The following is a 6,135-nucleotide window of genomic DNA, read 5'->3' as shown; positions in this document are numbered from 1 at the left end:
TGGAACGGTTCAAACATAGACAGTATGAAGAGTCAGTCTCCTTGTACTTAAGTCGGCATTGTGCCTTTTGTATTTAAATGCGATGCAATTTCTGTGTTTCATCGTCAGTAACAAGGTCCAAGGGCTACAGTAAACCTGAAGTGAAGCATCGGAATCTAAAACTAGTCTTACAGGAAAGGTTGAAAACATAGACTGTAAGAAGAGTCAGTCTCCTTGTACTTAAGTCGGCATTTTGCCTTTTGTATTTAATTCCAATGCAATTTCTGTGCTTCATCGTCAATAAGAAGGACCAAGGGATACAGTAAACCTGAAGTGAAGCATCGGAATCGAAAACTGGTCTCTCAGGATAGGTTCAAATCATACAAAGTAAGAAGAGTCAGTCCTCTTGTACTTAGGTCGGCATTGTGCTCTTTTATATAATTCCGATGCAATTTCTGTGCTTCATCGTCAATAAGTAGGTCCAAGGGATACAGTAAACCTGAAGTGAAGCATCGGAATCTAATACTGGTCTCACAGGAAGGTTCAAAACATAGGCAGTAAGAAGAGTCAGTCTAGTTGTACTTAAGTCGGCATTGTGTCTTTTGTATTTAATTCTGATGCAATTTCTGTGTTTCATCGTCAATAAGATGGTCCAAGAGATACACTAAACCTGAAGTGAAGCATCGGAATCTGAAACTGGTCTTACAGGAAAGGTTCAAATTCAGAATGTAGGAAGAGTCAGTCGTCTTGTACTTCAGTCGGCATTGTGCCTTGTGTATAAAATACCGATCCAATTTCTGTGTTTCATCATTAATATGATGGTCCAAGGGATACAGTTAACCTGAAGTGAAGCATCGGAATCTAAAACTGGTCCCACAGGAAAAGTTCAAAACATAGACAGTAAGATGAGTCAGTCTTCTTGTACTTAAGTCGGCATCGTGCCTTTTGTATTTAATACCGATCCAATTTCTGTGTTTCATCGTCAATATGAAGGCCCGAGGGATAGAGTAGACCTGAAGTGAAGCATCGGAATCCAAAACAGGGCTCACACGAAAGGTTGAAATCATACAAAGTAAGAAGAGTCAGTCCTCTTGTACTTAAGTCGGCATTGTTCTTTCTTATTTAATTCCGATTCAATTTCCGTGTTTCATCGTCAATAAGAAGGTCCAAGCGATATAGTAAATCTGAAGTGAAGCAACGGAATCTAAAACTGGTCTCACAGGAAAGGTTCAAATCATAGACAGTAAGAAGAGTCAGTCTAGTTGTACTTAAGTCGGCATTGTGCCTTTTGTATTTAATTCTGATGCAATTTCTGTGTTTTATCGTCAATAAGATGGTCCAAGGGATACACTAAACCTGAAGTGAGGCATCGGAATCTAAAACTGGTCTTACAGGAAAGGTTCAAATCACAGAATTTAAGAAGAGTCAGTCATCTTGTACTTAAGTCGGCATTGTGCCTTGTGTATAAAGTACCGAATCAATTTCTGTGTTACATCGTCAATATGATGGTCCAAGGGATACAGCAAACCTGAAGTGAAGCATCGGAATCTAAAACTGGTCTCACTGGAAGGGTTCAAATCCTAGAATGAAAGAAGTGTCAGTACTCTTGTACTTAAGTCGGCATTGTGCCTTTTGCATTTAATTCCGATGCAATTTCTGTGCTACATCGTCAATACGAAGGTCCAAGGGATACAGTAAACCTGAAGTGAAGTATCGGAATCTAAAACTGGTCTCACAGGAAAGGTTCCAACCGTAGGAAGTATGAAGAGTCAGCCTTTTGTACTTAAGTAGGTATTGTGCCTTTTGTATTTAATTCCGATGCAATTTCTTTGTTTCATCGTCAGTAAGAAGGTCCAAGGGATTCAGTATACCTGAAATGAAGCATCGGAATCTAAAACTGGTCTCTCAGGAAATTTTCAAAACATAGACACTAAGAAGAGTCAGTCTTCTTTTACTTAAGTTGGCATTGTGCCTTTTGTATCTAATTCCGATGCAATTTCTTCGTCTCAACTCAGTAACAAGGTCCATGGGATACAGTAAACCTGAAGTGAAGGATCGGAATGTAAAACTAGTCTCACAGGAAAGGTTGAAAACATAGACAGTAAGAAGAGTCATCCTTCTCTTACTTAAGTCGGTCCTGTGCAATTTGTTTTTAATTCCGATGCAATTTCTGTGTTTCATCGTCAATATGAAGGTCCAAGGGATATAGTAAACCTGAAGTGAAGCATCGGAATGTAAAACTGGTCTCACAGGAAAGGCTCAAATCATTGACATTAAGAGGAGCCAATCTTCTTGTACTTAAGTCGGCATTGTGGCTTTTGTATTTAATTCCGAAGCAATTTCTGTGCTTCATCGTAAATAAGTAGGTCCAAGGGATACACTAAGCCTGAAAGGAAGCATCGGAATGTATAACTGGTCTCACAGGAAAGGTTGAAAACATAGACAGTAAGAACAGTCAGTCTTCTTGTACTTAAGTCGGCATTGTGCCTTTTGTATTTAATTCCGATGCAATTTCTGTGTTTCATCGACAATAAGAGAAAAGTCCAAGGGATACAGTACAAATGAATTGAAGCATCGGAATCTAGAACTGGTCTCACAGGAAATCTCAAAAGCGTAGACAATAAGAAGAGACAGTCTTCTTGTACTTCAGTCGGCATAGTGCATTTTGTATTTAATTCCGATGCAATTTCTGCTTTTTTTCGTTAGTAAGAAAGTCCAAGAAATACAGTAAACCAGAAATGAAGCATCGGAATCTAAAACTGGTCTCACAGGAAAGGTTCAAAACATAGACAGTTAGAAGAGTCAGTCGTCTTGTACTTAAGTCGATATTGTGCTATTTCTTTTTACTTCCCATGCAATTTCTGTGTTTCATCATCAATGTGAAGGTCCAAGGGAAACAGTAAACCTGAAGTGAAGCATCGGAATCTAAAACTTGTCTCACAGGAAAAGTCCAAATCATATAATGTAAGAAGAGTCAGTCCTCTTGTGCTTAAGTCGGCATTGTGCCTTTTGTATATAAATCAGATGCAATTTCTGCGTTTCATCGTCAATAAGAAGCTCCAAGGGATACAGTAAACCTGAAGTGAAGAATTGGAATCTAAAACGTCTCACAGGAAAGGTTCAAATCATAGACAGTAAGAAGAGTCAGTCTACTTTTACTTAAGTCGGCATAGTGCCTTTTGTATTTAAATTCGATGCCATATCTGTGTTTCATCGTCAATAAGAAGGACCGAGGGATACAGTACACCTGAAGTGAAGCATCGGTATTTGAAACTGGTTTCACAGGAAAGGCTATAAACATAGAATTTAAGAAGAGTCAGTGTTCTTGTACTTAAGTCGGCATTGTGCCTTTAGTTTTTGATTCCGATTCAATTTCTGAGTTTCATCGTCAAAAACAAGGTCCAAGGGATACAGTAAACCTGAAGTGAAACTCCGATATCTAAAACTGGTCTCAGAGGAAAGGCTCAAATCACAGAATGTAAGAAGAGTCAGTCCTCTTCTACTTAAGTCGGCATTGTGCCTTTTGTATTGAATTCCGATGAAAATTCCGTGTTTCATCGTCAGTAAGATGGTCCAAGGGCTACAGTATACCTGAAGTGAAGCATCAGAATCTAAAACTAGTCTCACAGGAAAGGTTCAAACATAGACAGTAAGAAGAGTCAGTCTACTTGTACTAGAGTCGGCATTTTACCTTTTGTATTTAATTCCGAAGCAATTTCTGTGTTTCATCGTCAATTAGAAGGTCCGAGGGATACAGTAAACCTGAAGTGAAGCATCGGAATCTAAAACTGGTCTCACTGGAAAGGTTCAAATCGTAGAATGTATGAAGAGTCAGTCCTCTTGTACTTAAGTCGGCATTGTGCGTTTTGTATTTAATACCGATCCAATATCTGTGCTTCATCGTCAATATGATGGTCCAAGGGATACAGTAAACCTGAAGTGATGCATCGGAATCTAAAACTGGTCTCACTGGAAAGGCTCAAATCATAGAATGGAAGAAGAGTCCGTCTTCTTGTACTTACGTCGGCATTGTGCCTTTTATATTTAATTCCGATGCAAATTGCGAGTTTCATCGTCAAAAAAATGTCCAAGGGATACAGTATACCTGAAGTGAAGCATCAATCTCTAAAACTGGTATCAGAGGAAAGGTTCAAATCATAGAATGTATGAAGAGTCAGTCTTCTTGTACTTAAGTTAGCATTGTGCCTTTTGTATTTAATTCCGATGCAATTTCTGTGTTTTTTCGACAATAAGGTGATCCAAGGGATACAGTAAAACTGAAGTGAAGCATCGGAATCTAAAACCGGTACACTAGAGAGGATCAAATCATAGAATGTAAGAAGAGTCAGTCCTCTTGTACTTAATCGGCATTGTGCCGTTTGTATCTAATTCTGATGCAATTTATCTGTTTCATCGTCAATAAGATGGTCCTAGGGATACAGTGAACCTGAAGTGAAACCTCGGAATCTAAAACTGTTCTCACAGGAAAGGTTCAAAACAGACAATGTGAAAAGAGTCAGTCCTCTGGTACTTAAGTCGGCATCGTGCCTTTTGTATTTAATTCCGATGAAATTTCTGTGTTTCATCGTCAATATGAAGGTCGAAGGTATAGAGTATACCTGAAATGAAGCATCGGAATCTAAGACTGGTCTCACAGGAAAGGTTCAAAACATAGACACTAAGAAGAGACAGTCTTCTTGTACTTAAGTCGGCATTGTGCCTTTTGTATATAATTCCGATGCAATTTCTGTGTTTCTTCGCCAATAAGAAGCTCCAAGGGTTACAGTAAACCTGAAGTGAAGCATCGGAATCTAAAACTGGTCTCACAGGAAAGGTACAAAACATGGACAGTAAGAAGAGTCAGTCTTCTTGTACTTAAGTCGGCATTGTGCCTTTTGTATTTAATTCCGATGCAATTTCTGTGTTTCAGCGTCAATAAGATGGTCCAAGGGATACAGTAAACCTGAAGTGAAGCATAGGAATCTGTAACTGGTCTCACAGGAAAGGCCCAAAGCATAGAGGGCTAGAAGAGTCAGAATTCTTGTACTTAATTCGGCATTGTGCCTTTTGTATTTAATTCCGATTCAATTTACGTGTTTCATCGACAATAAGAAGGTCCAAGGGATACAGTAAACCTGAAGTGAAGCTTCGGAATCTGAAACTGGTTTCACAGGAAAGGCTCAAAACATAGAATGTAAGAAGAGTCAGTCTTCTTGCACTTAAGTCGGCATTGTGCCTTTTATATTTAATTCCGATGCAATTTCTGAGTTTCATCAAGAAAAAGAAGGTCCAAGGGATACAGTAAACCTGAAGTGAAGCATCGATATCTAAAACTGGTCTCAGAGGAAAGGCTCAAATCATAGAATGTAAGAAGAGTCAGTCCTCTTGTACGTAAGTCGGCATTCTGCCTTTTGTATTTAATTCCGATGCAATTTCTATGTTTCATCATCAATAAGAAGATCCAAGGGATAGAATATACCTGAAGTGAAGCATCAGTCTCCAAAACTGGTCTCACTGGAATGGTTCAAATCATAGACAGTAAGAAGAGTCAGTCTTCTTGTACTTAGGTCGGCATTGTGCCTTTTGTAATTAATTCCGATGCAATTAATGTGTTTCATCGTCAGTAAGAAGGTCCAAGGGATACTGTAAACCTGAAGTGAAGCATCGGAATCTAAAACTGGTCTCACAGGAAAGGTTCAAATCATAGACAGTAAGAAGAGTCAGTCTTCTTGTACTTAAGTTGGCATTGTGCCTTTTGTATATAATTCCGATGCAATTTCTGTGTTTCTTCGCCAATAAGAAGCTCCAAGGGTTACAGTAAACCTGAAGTGAAGAATCGGAATCTAAAACTGGTCTCACAGGAAAGGTTCAAAACATAGACAGTAACAAGAGTCAGTCTACTTGTACTTGGCATAGTGCCTTTTGTATTTAAATTCGATGCAATTTCTGTGTTTCATCGTCAATAAGAAGGACTAAGGGATACAGTACACCTGAAGTGAAGCATCGGAATTTGAAACTGGTTTCACAGGAATGGCTCAATTCATAGAATTTAAGAAGAGTCAGTGTTCTTGTACTTAAGTCGGCATTGTGCCTTTAGTTTTAAATTCCGATTCAATTTCTGAGTTTCATCGTCAATAAGAAGGTCCAGGGGATACA

Source organism: Schistocerca serialis, unplaced genomic scaffold, assembly GCF_023864345.2.
Source record: "Schistocerca serialis cubense isolate TAMUIC-IGC-003099 unplaced genomic scaffold, iqSchSeri2.2 HiC_scaffold_1417, whole genome shotgun sequence".
NCBI lineage: Eukaryota > Metazoa > Arthropoda > Insecta > Orthoptera > Acrididae > Schistocerca > Schistocerca serialis.
The sequence above is the reverse complement of the archived record's forward strand: the minus strand, read 5'-3'. Positions refer to the sequence as shown.